The sequence below is a fragment of the Balaenoptera borealis genome (assembly GCF_965194805.1).
Source record: "Balaenoptera borealis genome assembly, chromosome: 6".
NCBI classification, from domain to species: domain Eukaryota; kingdom Metazoa; phylum Chordata; class Mammalia; order Artiodactyla; family Balaenopteridae; genus Balaenoptera; species Balaenoptera borealis.
The window spans coordinates 3977902-4000189 of NC_138863.1; the positions used below are offsets into that span (position 1 = coordinate 3977902).

The 22288-nt window shown below is 44.5% G+C and overlaps 1 long non-coding RNA gene across 1 annotated transcript; it reads right to left on the bottom strand.

Moving 5' to 3' along the window:
- Positions 1-1485: 1485 nt before the first annotated feature.
- LOC309630969 lies at positions 1486-14591 on the bottom strand. Its single transcript, XR_014245984.1, has 3 exons — positions 5435-14591; positions 2730-4333; positions 1486-1787 (listed from the first exon to the last, which is right to left on the bottom strand). It is a non-coding gene; the product is annotated as an uncharacterized lncRNA (long non-coding RNA).
- Between the last annotated feature and the right edge of the window lie 7697 nt (positions 14592-22288).

A 22288-nucleotide genomic window follows, 5' to 3' on the forward strand; every position in this document is an offset into this window, starting at 1 on the left:
CAATCCACAGTTAAATACAAATGGGTTTTGTTTCATCTTCAACAAATGCTTCTGAAATATCTGGCAACCAGAACAGAGTGCCTAATTTACAGCGCGTATGACACGTCCACATGTTAAAGTGGCATTTTCTTTTCTGATGTTCAAGAAAGGAACTAGACACTTAGACAAAAAGGTTAGAAAAATATCCTTCTAGTAATTACAACCATGTTTTTTTCTTGCATCACCTTGGCTAAGGTGAGAAAGGAGGCTGGGTGGTGGTGCTACTGCCCAATGCAGACAGGCTGGAAGCCCCTCCTCAAAATCAAGCAGAAGTGTTTTTTTCTAGTGACAAATCCTAGGTTCAAAATGAATGTCTATCAACTTTGAAATTCAAGATCATATTTAACATGCTGTGCTGCATCCCTGAGGGGCTCACATCCATCTCCAGGATTTTCTTGGACATTCTGCTGTCCGGGGGGGGGACAAAGGGGGTATTCCTGCAGAAGCTCCATTTCCTGGAGCCCTGGTTTGAAAGATCAGAGTTTTATTCACAGGTTCTCACCTTCAATAAAAGGGTTTTCCTCCTTTTAATTCAACACAGTCTTTGTTTACAGAGCTGATGAAAGGTGTTCCTTTCCAATCTGGTCTGTTTTTGGGCGGGGGCAAATTCCACTGAAAGCTGCTGGTGTTTAGCCAGAAGGGAGATAACGATTTGTGTTTTATGATGTAGGCAGCCAGATGGATCAGACACCTAAGACAAAGCTGAGAACTCATTAGCATTTGAAAGAAACCCACAAATGCTCATAGCTCACAAGGATTTTGCTTGATGCTTTTGTTCTATGAAAGTTGAACAGAAGGTTTTTTTTTTTTTTCCTACTTCCTTGGAGTGAACGTGGAAAGACACAAAAGTTTCCCTGTAGAATGTGCAGGAGGTAGCTAGAGCCTATAGATACTAATGGATGAAAATCTGAGCCTTGGGGCAGAAGAAAGTGCAGCTGGCTGGGACTTAAACTGTCCTGCCTTCAGGACACCAGGCTCAGTGAGGCCTGCTCTGAGCCTTCCCCACTGCCCCATCCTGGCCAGGTCGCCTGTGCTCATCCTGGCTCTGCACCCGGCTCATCTCCTCTGCAGTGCTCTTTGCAAATCGTAGGGATATGTTTGTGTAGATGTTTGTCCTTCACCCTTACTAGACCCGGGATTAGGGCAGGGATGCTGTGTGTATTCACTTCCGTACACCCAACCCCTTGCACAGGGGATGACATCAGTAAACACTCAGTAATTACTGAATCAATCACATCCTCTTGAAGACAAGGAGGCTTTGGTGACGTCTGCCCTTTGTTTAGAAGGACACATTTTTTTTCGTTTATCTTAAGTGTCTTTCTGTATACTGGCTTCTTTCCCTAAACAAATAAATGCATTTAAATATCTCCTCTCATTAAGAGAAGGAAGGAAGGAAAGAAGGGGGTGGAGGGGGGTGGGGGGGAGGAGGGAGGGAGGGAGGAAGAAGGAAAAAGACTGAAAGGCAAGCAAGAAAAAAAGACACAAAGAAAGAAAAAAATCAGAAAAGGAAACTTCTTCAGTTCTATCTGGTTTTTTTTTTGGCAGTGCCAAGCAGCATGCGGAATCTTAGTTTCCTCACCGGGGATCGAACCTGCACCCCCTGCTGTGGAAGCACGGAGTCTTAACCACTGGACCGCCAGGGAAGTCCCAATTCTATTTTCTTATCTAGGTTATTTCACTATCAAACTTCTTGAAAGGTAAATAGCCCTTATTCCAACTTTTCTCACCTCCATTCATCCTTTAGCCCTCTACAGTATGTTTCCCCATTCCTCCACTAAAATAGCCTCTCTGAATTACCTGTGTACTTCCATTCTGAAAAACTGCCTCTTGCACCCAGAAATGGTCAGATAACATCTGACTGGCCTCTGGGTCGAGGAGCAGGATTCCTGAATGTCATTTTCCTCTTTCCCAAGACCAGACCTAGAGAAGGGGATACAGGTAGCAATGCCTTCCTCCTCTTCGTAATGGTTGTACTGAATCTCTTCCATCTCCTCCAAACCTCCCTGCCCCACCTCCATCATCCCAAATCCAGCAGATGGGCTTGCCTTCTACCTCACAGAAGTGGTGGAGATCATCAAGCACACAGAGCCTCAATTTCCCCAGCATTTCCACCTCCAGAATTATACCTACCTTTACCAGTTACTGAATAACAAAATACTCCAAAACTTAGTGGTGTAAAACTGCAATGAACATTTATTATCTCTCATGGCTCAGGAATTCAGGAACCGCTTAGCAGTTAGGGGTTCCGGCTCAGGGTTTCTCATGAGTCAAGGTGTCAGCTGGGATTGAAGTAATCTGAAAGCTTGACTGGGGCTGGAGGAGCCACTTCCAAGGCATCTTACTCACAGGGTTGATTTTTGCAAGAGGCCTCAGGTCCTCAGCACACAGACCTTTCCACAGGGCTGCTTGTGTGTCCTCACAACGTGGTGGCTGGCTTCCCCCAGAGAGTGACCCAAGAGAGCAAGGTGGAAGCCACGAGGTCTTGTACGACCTAGCCTCAGCAGTGACACTCTATGTGTTCCTTACTCTCCCGTAGGTTACACAGGTCAGCCCTACTCAGTGTCGGAGCGGATTACACCAACGTGTGAAGAGCAGGATGCAAAACTGGAGGAGATGCTGTCTTGAAGGCTGGATACCACGTAGAACTTTCTCTTTCCTGGCTCTGCCAGAAACCCTCTTTCCCCTTTTACCTTTAGTCTCTCCTTGTCTACTGACTTATTTGCCTCAATAAATAAATATATTCAAATATCTTCTAAACAAACAAGGAAAGAAAACTCTCTCTCCATCTATCTGATTTCACCGAGTTTCCTTAAAAAGTCCTCAATCTGTTGTCTCAACTTCCTCAGCTCCATTCATGCTTCAGCCCATCACAGCCTCTCTTTGGTCCCCACGATTCCTCTAAAACTCCTGCTGTGGCCGCCAGTGAAGTCCTGGTCACCAAATCCAGTGACCACTCTAACCCAGGTGACATCTCTGGGGACATGGGCATAGGTAACACCCCCTTCCTCTCTGAAATACCTTCTCCTTAAGTTCCTTGGGCATCTTTCTCTCCTGGGTCATCTCTTGAGTCTGTTTCTTCTGCACTCCCCTCACTGTTCCTTCTTCCTCTGCCTTTGCCCTTAAACGCTGTATTTCCAGGGATTCCACCCTCAGCCCTCTCCTCTTCACTCTCTGTCTACGCTCTGTGCAACTAGAGCTGAAGCCCCAGGCGTTGCAGGGAGGCAGACCTGGTTTGAGTCAATTCGGACTATCTGAGTGGCCGTGACCAAGTCCCTAAACTCTCCATGCGTCAGGTTCTCTGTCTGCACGATGGAGAGCACAGACCAACCTCATGGGAGCGTTAAATATGCTAATTCATGGCGATGACAATACTTAGTATCTAGGAATGATGTTGGGAGGGTTACCCCACTCGCGGGATCCAGCAATTACTCGTAGCCGATTCTAACTTCACAAGTCACTCACTTAGGGGTGCAAAAGGTTCCCATATCTGGACTTTGTGCTGTGAGCCCCCACTGCCACCTGAAGGTGTCAGCAAACTTAATCTAGTCACTTCCAAGTTAACTCAGCCAACTTCAGTGATTTCTCATTAATTTCAGATGACACTCACAGGCAAATCCAGGGTCCCCTCCCCCTTCTTCCGGGACGACACCTGGGTTCAGTGGACACCTGCACAACATCATGACATCAGGGACCAGCCTTTGATTCTTGGCCAATATCTGTCCACGCGGCTTCCACTTGTTCCATCATCCTCGGCCATGGTCACCTGCTGTCACCCACTAAAATACAACCTTCCAGGCTGGTCTTGGGGCATCACCATCCTTCATAGCTGCCATCAGCTGCAGTGTACCTTGTAACCATCTCCTGATCCCGCCTTCACGTAGGCACCCTCATTCCAGACAACACGGGCTTGCCGGCTGGCTTTTTCTCACAATCTCCATGCCCTTTCCAGCCACAGTAGGACCTGCCCGCATCCTCTTGGTGTCCGTGGGCCCCTGGGAGGTACCCACAGGTGCATCTTCCTGCTGTTTCTCTGCCACACTGGTGCCCTGTCACACACCAGCCTTCTCTCCAGGCCTGCTGTCTACCTGGCACCCCCCGGGAAGGAGGACATGGGATCATCCCAGGCTGAGATGCACTGATCTAGTTGGATCCTTATTGCTGCCCATGGCGGTGGGAACTCAGCCAGAAGAGGGCTGGTGGAGCCCAGGCCCCTAACACGAAGCTTTGTCTCTCCTGCTTCTCCTCCAGTTCATCCCCTCTCATCACCTCCTCAGCAGAGACACTTGTCTGGACCCTAGGAGGAAGAGAGGAAAAGGGCAATTGCAATCATCTGTAGATAATTCAGCTGCCCACCCAAACCACTCCCCCTAGTTTTTAACTTGAAGCCAGAAAGTTCATGCATTCATCCTCTGGTGTCTCTGTTCACAGATGAATGCCCCCAGCCTGAATGGGGGAAAATCTCAGGATTAGGTTATGCGTGTGACAAACCCTTGGGTTAATAATAATCACTGGCCACCCTGCCATGCGTGTATATGCTGATAACTCCCAAACCCCCTTTGCTGGTCCACAACCTCCTGGACACCCCCAAGCTGCCCGGTGGGCACTCCAGGGTCACCTGGATGTTGCCTGCACCTCAGGGCCGCTTTGCCCCACCTCGTCTCCCTTGGGGTCACTGCACTGAAGGCTGTGTTTGCACGTTACTCTCTCTATTTCATTCTCAACATCCAGCCAATTCCAATACCACAGCTTGCTGCCACTAAACCACAAAATGCCTTCCCACAGAGAGTTGGGGCAAGGCTCCGAGTGCCGGCTCCCTGACATCTAAGCCCTGTGGCCCCGCACGGTCCATGCCCAATAGAGACAGCTGTTTGAATTAGAAAAGACTAGATTGTAGTTCCGATGCAGCCCTGAAATTGCTTAAAAGAGATTTTTTTCAAGATGGCATTTTTTTTTCCCTAGGCCTCGGTTGCCTCAATCTCTCTCTCTCTCAATATCCACCTCCAATGATTTCCAAGCTCAATAAATGAAGTCCTGCCTCTTCCAAAAGGATTCTTTCAGGTGCTAACCTCCATGATTGATCATGTGCCACGGGCCGAAGCACGTGGGGCTCAGAAGAGCGCACAGCACCCTGGAGGGCCCGGTCAGCGCTGGGTCGCTTCTGACGGTGCCCACGGCGCCCTTGGGGTGCTACCCAGCGCCCACGGTGGGAAGGATGCTGCTGCCAGGGCCTCTGGCCCCCGGGGTGAGCGCACGCCGCCCTCCAGTGAGTGAGGAGAGCAGTAAAAGGCTTTCGGTTCTGGGGTGATGGATGCACTAGGTTTGGGTTCTGACTCCACTTATGTCTGGAATTTGAAATTCTCAGAGGAGCCGACTTTCACTGAAAGCCATTTCTCACCTTATTGATGCCCAAGGATGTCAAGTTATTTGACTTCTGGCGTCCCTCTTCCTCCTGCCTCTGCTTCCTCCCTGTGAAATGTTATGATTAGACATTCTCTTATCAGATGATCTCACGTAAGGAGCACAGCAGGAAAGAGCAGTGTGACGAGTGGAGCCCGTGCCAGACCCCGGCCGCCCCACGCCCCACGCCCCACGCCCCACGCAAGCCCCTCTGACCAGCGAGCGAAGCACACGTTCAGCCACGGCCCGAGCACCCTCGCTGACACGCTCCCCACAGGTGAGGCGCTCAGGGGGCTTAGATACCGTCCATCAACTGTGCTTCCCCTCCCCCGGTCAGGGCCGCCTCGGAGCCAGTGGCTCACCTGGATTAGAATCGCTGCCCTTTTTCTTTTCTTTTTTTTTAAAAATTAATTAATTTATTTATTTGTTTTTGGCTGTGTTGGGTCTTCGCTTCTGTGCGAGGGCTTTCTCTAGTTGCAGCAAGCGGGGGCCACTCTTCATCGCGGTGCGCGGGCCTTTCACTATCGCGGCCTCTCTTGTTGCGGAGCACAGGCTCCAGACGCGCAGGCTCAGTAGTTGTGGCTCACGGGCCCAGCTGCTCCGCGGCATGTGGGATCTTCCCAGACCAGGGCTCGAACCCGTGTCCCCTGCATCGGCAGGCAGATTCTCAACCGCTGCGCCACCAGGGAAGCCCATGCTGCCCTTTTTCTAATGCATGTCCCAGTGACTCAGATGCCCAGTAGAGGTTGAGAGCTGATGCCCAGAGCCTTCCAAATGCATTGTTGCCCTTTCAGGACCATTTTGGAGAGAAAAACTTTTCTGTACAGAGAGCCACAACCCCGGTATGACCTGGAGGATGCTTTCAGGAGATGATTCAGCTGTTCCCAAGGCCCGTCCCTGTTCCTGTTCATGAGGACCCGACGGGCCAGCCCGAGTCCCTGCCCTGGTCTCGTCAGGGCTCCTCAGGGTTTCCCAGATGGATTTCTGTGATCATGGACCTAATACACCTGGGGCTGGCATGTCACCTGCAGGCCCCACCACTCTGCAGCCCCTACTGTCTGATAAGGTGATAAACTCCTGTGTCCTCTTCCCTGGCCACCTATGCCGCGTATCGGGGGCCTTTGGGAATCTCGGTGGCATTCTGCTCCTTGAGAAAGTGACCTTGAGGAGCTTGTCCTAAGGAAGCTGTTTAGTTCTTTCCGAGGTGGAATATGCTGGAAACCCACTAATGGTGAGTCCTGAGGCCAGCAGAGGAGGCCACATCATTTAGGCTTTCTCAGACACAACATATAAAAAATGAAAGAAAGAGAGGGAGAGAGGAAGGGAAACATAGGACCACAGTCTTCATAGTTTTCTTAAATATTTATTTAGTAAAACAAACCCTAAATTAGTTTAATTAGCTTTTTATATATATAAGTGTTGGGCACTTGACCCAAGTTAGTGATTTGTGTCTGTGCACTGAACCTCCCCCACCACTAACTCAGAAGAAAAATCAGAAGACCAAGATTCTGTGCCAGTGGTTGAAGGGCACCTCCCAAAGGCCAGGGACTCAAGGGCTGTCTGTGTAGGCCTGGCCAGAGGGGACATGGGTCCACCCTCTGCTGAGAGGGCAGGGAGGACAGGCAGAAAACACAGACATTGTACAGGCCAAAGTCTCAGCTTCCACCATCACAGGACAAGAAACTTCTGTGCTGAGGAATTTTGAGCAAGAAGGGAAGGCTGAGGCAGGAGCTTGTGTCTGAATGTTCACGCTGATCTTACTGAAGGAGCTGAGGGTGAGACTCAGAGCAGCCGAGAGGCTTGGGAAGGATGTGCCAGCAGAGGTGACGTCATAGGGAAGGGACCTGGCCGTCAAGCAGACTAACATAGGTGTTGGTACTGAGAAGTGGGCTGATACTGTAACAAATACCTAAAGTGTGGAAGCAGTTTTGTAATGGGGTGATGGGCAGAGGCTGGAGGAGTGTTGAGGTTCATGCTGGAAAAAGCCTGGATTTCTGGGAAGGGACTATTGTTGGAAATATGGATGTTAAAGGCCATTCTGGTGGGGTCTCAGGCACAATAAGAAACGTGTCATTGGAAACTGGAGGAAAGGTGATCCTTGTTGTAAAGTGGCAAAGAGCTTGGCTGAACTGTGTTCTGGAGTTTTGTGGAAGGTAGAACTTGCAAAGCGATGGCATTGGATGTTTAGCTGAGGAGATCGCTAATCCGAGTGTTGAAACACTTGGTTCCTCCTGGCGGCTTATAGTCAAAGGCGAGAGGAGAGAGATGAATTGAAGAAGGAATGGTTAAGCAAAAAGGAGCCAGAACTGAAGATATGGAAATTCTTAGGCTATGCATATTGCAAAAAAAGAGAAAACTTGTTTTGAAGAGAACACTGAGGGCGTGACTGAACAAACATTTGATAAGGAGGTTTACATGGGTGTGAACCACGAACTGAATCAGCCAGCACAGCAGAAGCAGGAATAGAGGTGAGAGTTTACCAGCAGAAACACTGCCAGGTGGCGCTGAAGGGGATGGAGACAGGACAAAATGAAAGAAGGGCTTAGACTCTACAGGACGGCATCATAGAGCTATTGGACTGTGAACACGTGGTATTCTTCAAGAAAAGGGAAAATGACCCTGAGGGCAATACAGAGATCATCAGAGCCACCACCGGAAGGCCTCCGCCAAAAGCCATAAGGGTGGAACTCAGGCCCAGCAGAGCCATGTGGCCGGGACTGCTGCCCCAGAGCATCTGGAAGGCAGGGTGTTGAGCCTTAGAGATTTATTCTCAAGCCTTAAGATCTAATAGGATTCACCTTGCTAGATTCTGGACTTGCTTGGGACCCTTTGCTCCTTCCTTCTTTCCTACATCTCCCTGTGGATTAGGAATGTCTGTCCTACGTCTGTGTCAACCTTGTATTTTGGAAGCACATAACTTGTCTGGTTTCACAGGTTCCCAGCTGGAGAGGAATTTTGCCTCAGGGTAAATAGTACTTCCAGCCTCACCCACATCTGATTTAGATGAAATTTAAATGAGGCTTTGGACTCAAGATTTTAGAGTCGATGCTGGAACAAGTTAAAACGTTTGAGATGGTTAAGATGCAATGAATGTGTTTGCATGTGAAAAGGACATGAATTAGGGGAGGCTAGGGACAGAGTGTTATGGATTGAATGTTTCTGACCCCCTCAAATTCATATGTTGGAGCCCTAACCCCCAGTGTGACTGTGTTTGGAGGTGGAGCCTGTGAGGAGGTGGTAAAGGTTACATGAGGTCATAAGGGTGGGTGCCCTTCTAAGAAGAGTAAGAGACTCCAGAGCCCCCTCTCTTCCCCTTGTGGGGATATAGTGAGAAGGCAGCCATCTGCAAACCAGGAAAGAGCTCTCGCTGGGAACAGAATCAGCGACACCTTGATCTTGGACTTCCCGCCTCCAGGACTGTGAGAAAGTTAACGTCTGTTGTTTCAGGCCCCCAGTCTCTGGTGTTTTGATAAGGCAGCCTGAGCCTATTACTAGATGTTACTGTAGCTCATGTTGGAGACAAGGAAAGGCAAGGATGTGGGCAAAAGCTGAACAAGCCACCGAGTGCTAACCCTGCTTAATACGACTGTCAGAAGGGGTGTTTCCTGCTCTTGGTTGAAACCCCACTGCCCGATGCCTTGACAGAGGTGGTTCCCCCAGAAAGAGGTCAGGCACAGCAGTGGGGTCCATGTGAGACTCGAGCCCAGCTGTCTGGGTCCAGGAGGCCACGGCTGTGCCTGGCAGGGAAGGCCAAACCCACTGGGCATACCCCAAAGAACAGCAGCGTGGCCCAGAGAAGGTTACTGTTATGAGGCAGACAGTCAGACCTGTCAGAGCCCTGGGAGCCCTCTTGGGAAAGCCCCCAAATGCTACAGGGACAGGGGACTCTCCCTGCACTGGCAGGAGGGCCAAGGAGCAGGGAAGACCAGGACCATGGTCCATGAAGCAACCCCATTTGTACCCAAAGTTCTGGTGGAACCCGAGTCAACTCCAGGATTGCCATCGCCTTGTTCATTTGTTGACTCAACAAATATGTATTGATCACCAACCCTGTGCCATACATTGTTCCATGCCATCTTAGTCTGTTCTGGCTGTTATGACAAAAGTACCATAAACTGATGGCTTATAGACAATAGAAATTTATTTCTTATAGTTCTGGAGGCTGGAAATCCAAGATCAAGGCACCAGCAGATTTGGTGTCTAGTGAGGACCTGCCTCTTCTCCCTGTGTCCTCACAGGGCAGAAGGGGCAGAAGGGGCAAAAGAGTTCTCTGAGTCTCTTTTACAAGGGCACTAATCCCATTCACGAGGGCTCCACCCTCTTGACCTAATAACGTCCTGAAGGTGCCACCTCCAAATACCATCACACTGGGATATAATTTTTAACATACAATACAAAGAAAAATTATTAAAAGCAGCAAGGGAAAAGCATCAAATAACATACAAGAGAATCCCCATACGGTTAACAGCTGATCTTTCAGCAGAAACTCTGCAAGCCAGAAGGGAGTGGCAGGACATATTTAAAGTGATGAAAGGGAAAAACCTACAACCAAGATTACTCTACCCAGCAAGGATTTCAGTCAGATTTGATGGAGAAATTAAAACCTTTACAGACAAGCAAAATTTAAGAGAATTCAGCACCACCAAACCAGCTTTACAACAAATGCTAAAGGTACTTCTCTAGGCAGGAAACACAAGACAAGGAAAAGACCTACAAAAACAAAAACAGAACAATTAAGAAAATGGTAATAGGAACATACATATTGATAATTACCTTAAATGTAAATGGATGAAAGGCTCCAACCAAAAAACATAGACTGGCTGAATGGATACAAAAACAAGACCCATATATATGCTGTCTACAAGATACCCACTTCAGGCCTAGGAACACATACAGACAGAAAGTGAGGAGATGGAAAAAGATATTCCATGCAAACGGAAGTCAAAAGAAAGCTGGAGTAGCAATTCTCACATCAGACAAAATAGACTTTAAAATAAAGACTATTACAAAAGACAAAGAAGGACACTACATAATGATCAAGGGATCATTCCAAGAAGAAGATATAACAATTGCAAATATTTATGCATCCAACATAGGAACACCTCCATACATAAGGCAAATGCTAACATCCATAAAAGGGGAAATCAACAATAACACAATAAGAGTAGGGGACATTAATACCCCACTTTCACGAATGGACAGATCACCAAAAATGAAAATAAATAAGGAACCACAAGCTTTAAATGACATATTAGACAACATAGACTTAATTGAAATTTAAAGGACATTCCATCCAAAAACAACAGAATACACTTTCTTCTCAAGTGCTCATGGAACATTCCCCAGGATAGATCATATCTTGGGTCACAAATCAAGCCTTGGTAAATTTAAGAAAATAGAAATCGTATCAAGTATATTTTCTGACCACAACGCTATGAGACTAGATACCAATTACAGGAAAAAAACTGTAAAAAATACAAACACATGGAGGCTAAGCAATACGCTACTTAATAAGCAAGAGATCACTGAATAAATCAAAGTGGAAATCAAAAAATACCTAGAAACAAATGACAATGAAAACACGATGACCCAAAACCTGTGGGATGCAGCAAAAGCAGTTCTAAGAGGGAAGTTTATAGCAATACAATCCTACCTCAAGAAAAAAGAAAGATCTCAAAGAAACAACCTAACCTTACACCTAAAGCAATTAGAGAAAGAACAACAACAACAACAACAAAAGTTAGCAGAAGGAAAGAAATCATAAAGATTGGATCAGAAATAAATGAAAAAGAAATGAAGGAAACAATAGCAAGGAGCAATAAAACTAAAAGCTGGTTTATTGAGAAGATAAACAAAATTGATAAACCATTAGCCAGACTCATCAAGAAAAAGGGGGAGAAGACTCAAATCAATAGAATTAGAAATGAAAAAGGAGAAGTAACAACTGACACTGCAGAAATACAAAGGATCATGAGAGATTACTACAAGCAACTATATGCCAATAAAATGGACAATCTGGAAGAAATGGACAAATTCTTAGAAAAGCACAACCCTCTGACACTGAACCAGGAAGAAATAGAAAATATAAACAGACCAATCATAAGCACTTAAATTGAAACTGTGGGGGCTTCCCTGGTGGTGCAGTGGTTAAGAATTTGCCTGCCAATCAGTGGACATGGGTTCGAGCCCTGGTCGGGGAAGATCCCACATGCTGTGGAGCAACTAAGCCCATGTGCCACAACTACTGAGCCTGTGCTCTAGAGCCCATGAGGCACAACTACTGAACGCATGCCTAGAGCCCATGCTCCACAACAAGAGAAGCCACCGCAATGAGAAGCCCGTGCAACGCAAAGAAGAGTAGCCCCCACTCGCCACAACTAGGGAAAACCTGCACACAGCCATGAAGACCCAATGCAGCCAAAAATAAATAAATTAATTAATTTAAAAAAATTGAAACTGTGATTAAAAATCATCCAACAAACAATAGCCCAGGATCAGATGGCTTCACAGGCGAATTCTATCAAACATTTAGAGAAGAGCTAACACCTATCTTTCTCAAACTCTTTCAAAATATAGCAGAGGGAGGAACACTCCCAAACTCATTCTACAAGGCCACCATCACCCTGATACCAAAACCAGACAAAGGTGGCACACAAAAAGAAAACTACAGGCCAATATCACTGATGAACATAGATGCAAAAATCCTCAACAAAATACTAGCAAACAGAATCCAACAGCACATTAAAAGGATCATACACCATGATCAAGTGGGGTTCATCCCAGGAATGCAAGGATTCTTCAATATATGCAAATCAATCAAGGTGATACACCATATTAACAAAACGAAGGATAAAAACCATCTGGTAATCTCAATAGATGTAGAAAAAACTTTTGACAAAATTCAACACCCATTTATGATAAAAAACTCTCCGGAAAGTAGGCATAGAGGGAACCTACCTCAACATAATAAAGGCCATATATGACAAACTCACAGCCAACATCATTCTCAATGGTGAAAAACTGAAACCATTTCCTCTAAGATCAGGAATAAGACAAGGTTGCCCACTCTCACCACTATTATTCAACATAGTTTTGGAAGTCCTAACCACGGCAATCAGAGAAGAAAAAGAAATGAAAGGAATATAAATCTGAAAAGAAGACATAAAACCGTCACTGTTTGCAGATGACATGATATTATACATAGAGAATCCTAAAGATGCCACCAGGAAGCTACTACAGCTAATCAATGAATTTGGTAAAGTTGCAGGATACAAAATTAATGGACAGAAATCTCTTGCATTCCTATACACTAATGAAGAAAAATCTGAAAGAGAAATTAAGGAAACACTCCCATTTACCATTGCAACAAAAAGAATAAAATACCTAGGGATAAACCTACCTAAGGAGGCAAAAGACATGTATGTAGAAAACTATAAGACACTGATGAAAGAAATTAAAGATGATACAAACAGATGGAGAGATATATCAAGTTCTTGGACTGGAAGAATCAACATTGTGAAAATGACTCTACTACCCAAAGCAATCTACAGATGCAATGCAATCCCTATCAAATTACCACTGGCATTTTTCACAGAACTAGAACCAAAAATTTCACAATTTGTATGGAAACACAAAGGACCCCGAATAGCCAAAGCAATCTTGAGAAAGAAAGATGGAGCTGGAGGAATCAGGCTCCCTGACTTCAGACTATATTACAAAGCTACAGTAATCAAGACAGTATAGTTGTGGCACAAAAACAGAAATATAGATCAATGGAACAGGATAGAAAGCCCAGAGATAAACCCACGCACATATGGTCACCTTATCTTTGATAAAGGAGGCAAGAATATACAATGGAGAAAAGACAGCCTCTTCAATAAGTGGTGCTGGGAAAACTGGACAGCTACAAGAAAAAGAATGAAACTAGAACACTTCCTAACACCCTACACAAAAATAAACTCTAAATGGATTAAAGACCTAAATGTAAGGCCAGACACTATAAAACTCTTAGAGAAAAACAAAGGCAGAACACTATGACATAAATCACAGCAAGATCCTTTTTGACCCACCTCCTAGAGAAATGGAAATAAAAACAAAAATAAACAATTGGGACCTAATGAAACTCAAAGCTTTTGCACAGCAAAGGAAACCATAAACAAGACGAAATGACAACCCTCAGAATGAGAGAAAGTATTTGCAAACGAAGCAACTGATGAAGGATTAATCTCCAAAATATATAAGTAGCTGATGCAGCTCAATATCAAAGAAACAAACAACCCAACCCAAAAATGGGCAGAAGACCTAAATAGACATTTCTCCAAAGAAGATATACAGACTGCCAACCAACATATGAAAGGATGCTCAACATCACTAACCACTAGAGAAATGCAAATCAAAAGTACAGTGAGGTATCACCTCACACCGGTCAGAATGGCCATCATCAAAAAATCTACAAACAATAAATGCTGGAGAGGGTTTGGAGAAAAGGGAACCCTCCTGCACTGTTGGTGGGAATGTAAATTGATACAGCCACTATGGAGAACAGTATGGAGGTTCCTTAAAAAACTAAAAGTAGAACTACCATATGACCCAGCAATCCCAGTACTGGGCATATACCCTGAGAAAACCATAATTCAAAAAGAGTCATGTATACGATGTTCATTGCAGCACTATTTACAATAGTCAAGATGTGGAAGCAACCTAAGTGTCCATCGACAGATGAATGGATAAAGAAGATGTGGCACATATATACAGTGGAATATTACTCAGCCATTAAAAAGAAACGAAATTGAGTTATTTGTAGTGAGGTGGATGGACCTAGAGTCTGTCATACAGAGTGAAGTAAGTCAGAAAGAGAAAAACAAATACCGTATGCTAACACATATATATGGAATCTAAAAAAAAAATTTTTTTTAAATGGTTCTGATGTACCTAAGGGCAGGACAGAAATAAAGACCCAGACATAGAGAATGGACTTGAAGACACGGGGAGGGGGAAGGGTAAGCTGAGACGAAATGAGAGAGTAGCACTGACATATACACACTACCAAATTTAAAATAAACAGCTAGTGGGAAGCAGCCACATAGCACAGGGAGATCAGCTTGGTGCTTTGTGACCACATAGAGGTGTGGGATAGGGAGGGTGGGAGGGAGACCTAAGAGGGAGGGTTTATGGGGATACATGTATCCATATAGATGATTCACTTTGTTATACAGCAGAAACTAACACAACATTGTAAAGCAATTATACTCCAATAAAGATGTTTAAAAAAAAAAAGTTTCAACATATAAATCTGGGGAGACACAAACATTCAGTCTATACTATATCCCCTGGAGCTTCAGCAGTGAACCCAGCAGACAAGGTCCCTTTTCACAAACAATTCCATCCTGAAAGTGGAAACAGACAAAGCCCTATCTCAGAGAGAACAGGAGTGAAGGTATGTACATGCACATGCATATATAGGATATACGACATTCACATTAGACATACATATATATTTAGTTCATTTCTTAGTGAATCAGTCACCATGAAATTGTTTGCTGTCTTCATAAAATTTGGAGTTAACAGAAGAGGGGCAGGTAGATACATTAGCCCTGTTCTCCAACTGGATGGACCGTCCTTCCAGAACAGGTGGGCCCTCCTCACACCGACCAACTCACAACCATTTTGTGTCGGGCAAGTGCCTGGTCCTCCCGGAGATGCCCAGCCACACAGCCACCTGCTGAGCGTGGCTTAGGAAGACTTTGGTCTTCTTGCCTTGGAGGAAAAGTCACAGGTGATAATCCACCCTGCCACGTCACCAACATGAAGCTGCTTCAGCTATATTTCCAACATGTACCCACGTGTCAGATTCATTTGCCTCGTTATTCCTGGAACCCATCATCTTCCTGGCAATGCCGAATGTTGCCTTCATAAGGCTTAGATGTCTATGGGGCCAAAGGAATCACACGTTAATGCTGTTTTAATAGGCACAGAAATGCAGTTGCTAAATCTCACCATGTCTTTCCCTATTATGCTTTTTCTTATATATACTACCATTCGTTTGCCAATGTCAACTGTTAAAGGGACTAACACTGCAGTTACTATGGAAAAGCAATAATGAGGCTGGAACACTCACTTCCCGCTCCCTGCACAGAAGCCTATCTGACAATAATAAGGTCTCACCTGAACGCAGTATCTTGTCTTGTCAAAGCATCTCTACATTTTCTTGTTTGATTGTAGCACCTCTGTGAGGTGGGCAGGCTAGACTATGTTTTGACATTTCAATAAGGAATGTTCTTTCTGCACATCCCTTGGCTGGTCAGAGGCAGACCTGACTTCAATGCCAAGTCCTGGCTCTTCCCCCACCCCTCTCCCGGAGCAGATAACCTGGTGAAGCCTCTCCTTTCTGTTATCACCAAACCCCATCAACTACGGTGATATTAATCTTGTCACAGTTAATGCAGGACCTACAAGACCCACTTTGTCCACAAATGCAGTCACCTTCCTTTTTATACTTACGGTGCTTGCTGAAGATTCCCCATTTTGTCAGCCCATGCTTAACATGGATGGTGTGAGGGGAACAGACCAAAGAAGGTTGTACTTGCTGGTGTCCCCTCTCCAACTGGCCCAGGGCAGAGTGCATGGGGGAGCCGTGATTTTCCTTGCAATGGAGGTGGCGACTGAACTTGTGACAGGACAGAGGGCTGGCTGGACACATCAACAGTCTCTGCTTCTCAGGGGACGGTGGAGGTTTCCAGAAGGCCAGGCAAGGGACACCCAGTCAGGGAGCCCTGCCAAGACCCAGGGTGTGTTCCTAATTGATTGTGCCTGCAGCCCTGGAGTCACCATGAGAGCTTAGCTGAGCTAATGTTTATTGATGCTATTTTCTGTTAATTAAATTAAACCTCTTTCTGAAGCGGGGCTGCCTGGGGTGGGTGGGTGGAGGGACTCTATTTTCCCAGGTGCTGGGTGGGGCTCAAGCCAAGGGAAGCGAAAGAAGATTCTCCCAAGTGTGAAACTCCCCTAAAGTAACCCTGCCCTTAATGCCAGAGGCCCCCGTCACCAGGGCTGCGCTTGGATTCCAGCACATCTTGCTTCGTTCGATTCAGTGCTTTTTGCATAAAATTCCAAGCAGAAAAATAAAACTGAGACATAATGATTTTGATTGGTAATTACTGCTAACATAAAACATATTAAATGCCACTAAATTTTATGGATTATGATTCCCTAGTAGACAGTATACTAGCCCTGAGTTCAGAAAATCAGAAATTTAGTGAATTTAGACCCACGTGATTTATCGAGAAGATCTGAAATGGAATCAAAGTGACTTTGCTTACACATACTACAGATACAATGGAAACTTGATGTGTTTGTTTTTAATGACTGTGGTCCTCTTTATGTGCTGATTCCGTATCTGCAAATTCACCTTCTCCCTAAAATTTATTTCTAACTCCCAAATCAGTACACACAGCACCTGGTCATTTGTGCACGGATAAGGAACAGCCAAAAAACAGGAGTGTCCAAAGCGTGTGCTCCCAGCTGAGGTCCTACAAGGTGATGCTCTGTTTTTTGTTTCAATTCATAGTGTAAACAAGTGGCCTTTTTGCAGTCTGTTCAGTGCCATGTTTTTGCATTTTTGTGCTTATTGAGGGTGATTTCGCTGTTTGCGATGGCCTCCAAGTGTAGCGCTCATGAGCTGTCTAGTGTTCCAAGCACAAGAAGGCTGTGATGTGCCATGGTGGAGAAAATACATGTGTTAGATGAGCTTGGTTCAGGCCTGAGTAACAGCGCTGTTGGCTGGGAGTTCAACGTTAATGAGTGAACAGGGCAGCACACTGAGAGGTAGGAAGAGGAAGTTCACCAATCTGTACGTGAGGCCACTTTGGAAAATGCCAAAGGAACATCTATGGTACACGATGAAGCAATGGAAAAGATGGGAAAGCAGCTAAATTCGTGCACTCATGAGATGATGACTGATTTTTTTACATCTAGAGGTAAAGGCATTGTTGTGAGGCTAAAAGCCAGAGAAATTTATGGCCACATTTCCCAGGGTCATGAAAATGTTAAACCCTTCTCAGCTAGTGTTTTATTATAAAGAAATACTGCATGTAATTAGTTACGTATAAGAAATATAAATTAAGGTGTCTTTAAACACAAATACACTTATAACAGGGTTACATATTGATAGGTTGGTGAAATGCTACGACCAGAGGCTCACAGGAACCTAACCCTGTGTGTCCTTTGGGAGCAATGGCTCAATATTTGCTAATTCAGTGTCTGTGATGACTTGACAGAAAATAACTACTGTGGAGAATGAGAATGAACTGTAATTTTATTAATTATAAAGGTTGTACATAAAGGAAACTTAAAACATAAAATCACTAAGGAAAACTTTACCTGCCACCTCATCTCCTAGAGACGAGGACAGTTAATTTTTGGTTTATATCCTTTCTGCCTTTCTTCAAGGTGTCAGTGTTCGTACTTTACACCATTTGTGGTCTGCTGCTCTCTTTTTCGATGTTTCCTTGAGAACATTGCTTTTTTCAATAAACATTCGCCTACAACCTGATTATTCATAGCTATATAATATTTCATCCTATAAACTTACTCAGTTACTTGTATCTAATCCTCTTTTGTTGGGTAGGGTTTCCAGGTGTGGTTGTACAGGTTGTTCACTGCACAACAGCACCCAACAGAAGGGCACCTGAGAGACGAATCCAGCTCACACGGAACCTGCCAAGCCATGCTTCCTGGCCAGGGCTGTGTCTCCTTGGAGTAGGTGTGCTCGTCAGGCCATGAGCTAAGGGCTGGCCACACGGAAGACACACTTTTCCCATTCCCTCCACGACACCGTACAGGCCAGAGGAGGCTCTGGTTGGGCTTCCAGGTTGTTTCCAGTTTAGGGCTTGTAAAAACAGTGAGGCTGTGAACGGCGTCACTCACAACACCTCCTGACTCAAATCACTGATGATTAATCATTGATCAATTCCGAGAAGTGGGATAATTAGGTTAAAAAAACTATTAATTTAGAAGAGATCATTTCAAGAGATAGAATAATTCAGATGAGCATAGGCTAACATAAATTCTAATTTTAGGAAAAGTTTTTACCAGAAAATTGAGTCCAGCCAGATTTTGATGAGTGGAAGATGTTAAAGCACAAATCTTTCTCGGCAACTCTGACTCGCCATCCAAGAAAGCAGTGCTTTTTATGCAAATTAGCTCATTGCAAATCATTCTCATTTATTCATGAATGCTGGGAAGTGGCGGGGTCCTCCTTCCTCAACCCTGAACGGGAATAGGATTTTAAATAAGGGAAGAGGAGCTGGCATTTGTTTAGATCCCTTTTTATGCCAGAAGCTCTGTCTTTACTTACATGTTCTCAGAGAACCTTCCTGCATGGCAGCTTCTTCTAAAAAATTAGATGATTAAATTAGCCATCCTCCAAGGTCTTCTTCTGCTTTAGAAAAATAACTCTTCTATTGTGTTTGCTGGACTCTGACTTTTATTTGGTATCAGCATTTTAACCAGGCGAATTTCTTTATTAAAATTCTATAACCGAGCCTTACCCAGACCTTGTGGCTCTCTCCTTAATTAATCACCACTGTGAGTTTTCATCTGCTGAGCTCCCCTGCCCAGGACTGGAGAGACCTTGGCCTGTGGCCTTAATGGTCCTGCTATTCATCTGCTTCCCATCTCAAGAACTAAGCCACAGTCATTTCAAACCAATAAACCAAACAGACGGGGAAATACTAGCAACGCGTTATTTTTGTTTGTTTTAAATAATCTCTAAACGGCTAAAATATATTTTCCCTGTCTGTTTTTTCAGGCAGGAGTTTTGTTTCCCACCAGCACCCCGATCCTGGTACCCACCCTGACTCTCCGCAGCCCTCTCCCCAGAGCAGGTGCCATCAGGCCAGCAAGGCCCGCCCACTGCTGCAGGCGCTAAAATGTAACCTCCACTGGCAGCGCAGTCATGCAGGGGTTAACGCTCCTCTCCTCCCTGAAACCCACGGAAACATCCAAATGAATGAAAATCTAAGAGGAGAACTTCATTTCCAGGGAAGGTGTTATACAGGGTAGAACCGCAACTAAGTTGTTAACCGTGGGAACTCAAGTTCACGGGCAAAGGATGGGGGCAGCAGCACCCTTCCCCAAAGTGGCTCACCGCTGCTTTGTCTCCCTGGACTGGGGCTCCCCTGGCCCTCCGTAGTGAAGTCAAAAGAGCCTAAACCCCCCCGACAGGGGCATCCGGGAGGGCAGGCTGTCCCAATATGGGAAGGTAGGGCATGGTGTGTTTTAATGGGGGCAGTGGTTTGACAGGTGGCTCCACAGGTGAAGGTGAAGGTAGGGTGGGTTACCCTGATGTTGCAGGTAGTAGGATGGATTTTTTTTTTAATTTGGGGATGAGGCTCTAGGGAAGAGGGAAGTGCCGCCCCAGAGGCAGCGACACCCAGTCTGGGGGGAGGGTGACCCCTGCCCCAGGGTGGGCATCCCCTCACTCAGGGGCAGTGTCACCAGCTGCGGGAACTTGAGGCATGGTGAGTATCTCTCATGCTAAGTGCAGGATGGGGGACATGGGGGCCTCTCTCTACAGCTCCTGCAGTGCCTGCAGCCATCACACAGCTGAGGACCACACTCCTTAAGATGTGTGGCATCCTGGAGCTGGGGGCCGAGTCAATGCTGAGGACAGAGCAGACCCCCGGTGCCGCTCTGGGCCATATCGGTGTCTGGTCTTCAGCTGTCCTTGAACTCCAGTTTCTACATCCAGGCTCCCAATGCCTCCTCGACCCCCAGGTATTGCTGACCTGACTATCCACCATATCCTTTATCTTATGGTTACTGAGGGGAAAGGGGTGGTGAGATAAATGGGAGATTGGAATTGACATATACGCCCTACTATAAAATAGGTAACTAATAAGGACCTACCGTGTAGCACAGGGAACTCTACTCAATACTCTGTAATGACCTATATGGGAAAAGGATCTAAAAAAGAGTGGATATATGTATATGTATAACTGACTCACTTTGCTGTACACCTGAAACTAACACAACATTGTAAATCAACTAGACTCCAAGAAAAAAGAAAAAAGAAAAAGAAAAGAAAAAAAAAGCTCGTCCCATACCCTGGGAAGGTGTTCCACAGTTTAAGCCTGAGTTCTGAATCCATTTGCATAGGAGGTGACCTCTGCTTATCTCTTCAGCTATTTTGCCTCAAAATTCACATTTATGATTCTTTGTTTCTTCCCTTGCAATCTGAAGAGTCTTGCTTTGGGGACAGAAATTAGGAGTCTGGAATTCTAACCCCAACTTTGCTGTTAATTAGCTGGGGAATCTCAGGTACTGCATTTAAGTTTTCTTGGCCTCAGCTTCCTGAGTCATAGGACTTCCCAGACACCAGTCTGTAAATTGGTGCCAGTCAACAAAAAAGATTTTATGAAGCCATAGCTAAATGAAAACACTGGGAACAAGGATATTTATTTATATGTGTGTGTAATTATAACTGCTGGTTTGGGAAATTTCTATCCTTTATTCTGATATCATAACTTTCTAGTGGGATTTTTTATGGGAGTAGAGTAATAAATTGTTTTCATTAATGAAATTATTATTATAATAAATTATTACTGCTTAATTATTATCTTATTACTATCTTTACATGAGAAAATTAGAAGTTAGTGATTTTTTGTTGCCAGTACACTTTTTACTGTTTATTGTATTTAAGTGGTCTCTAAAAACCAAATTCTAGGAAGCAATAAACTAAATGCTTTTTATAATTGTTTTCATGTATAAAACTATAAAATTATTTGACTATAACTACCAGGGGTCTAATATTTTGTCTGAAGATATTTTCAGCAATGATATCCAAAACCTTTCTACAAATTCTCATGATACGTTCCTTTAAATATTAACAAAATAATTGATTTTGTCTTTTTTGAAGAGATGGTATGCTCTCTTTTCCATGGGAAAGATTCAGAGTTTTTTCCTTTCCTCTTTGTCCTTTGGGAAGTTCAGACTGAAATAGATGGGTCCAGTATAGTAACCATATATGCTATATCTGTTTGCTTACTTTGTACGTCTCTTTCTTTTTGTTACTGTGGTCTATTTTTATTTTTTTAATCTTTTAAAACAAGCTGTGTCAAAAACTTTTTGAGGGAGAGTGTGGATAATAAATACAGAATAAAAGAAAAGTTTAAAAAGAAAATATAAACACTTATTGAAAAACTTTAAAAATATCTTGAGTAGGAAATTCATATAAAATAAGTATAGATGGTAATGATTATACGAAAAAAATTTAAACTTACTGGTAAGCAAGAAACTTCAAATCTACACAATAGGACATTACTCTTCCCTTCCCCCATCCAATCACTGTTGACAAACATACAAATTGGTGCAACTTTTCTGGCAGACAATTTAGCAATTAATATCGAAGGCTTTAAAATGGTCATGTCTTTTGACCCTAAACTTTTGCTCCATGGCCTTCTTTCCGAAGAACATGATTAAGGATGTGTTCAATTTATTAGTTACCAAGATCATTTTAACCAAGATGGTGATAACATAGAAAAACTGTACCAACCAGCTCGTGCAGCAGCTCTGCGTTTGCTGGGAGGTTGAGGTCCATCCCCACCATGGGATACTCTGCAACCATTACCAATGATTTTCTCCCAGCTGTTACTGTCCAATGAATAAACAAACACTGTGTCCATAGAAATCTAAAGGTAAAGAAATATATGCGTGCCTAGAAAATAATCTGGAATCGCATTCACAGCCTGGTAGCAAAGGATACCCTGAGGGATAGAACTTTAAAGAGATGTTTTACTCTCTTTGTCTTTGCTTGCCTTTATTTTCTGATTTTTTCCCTTGCAATGAACCTATG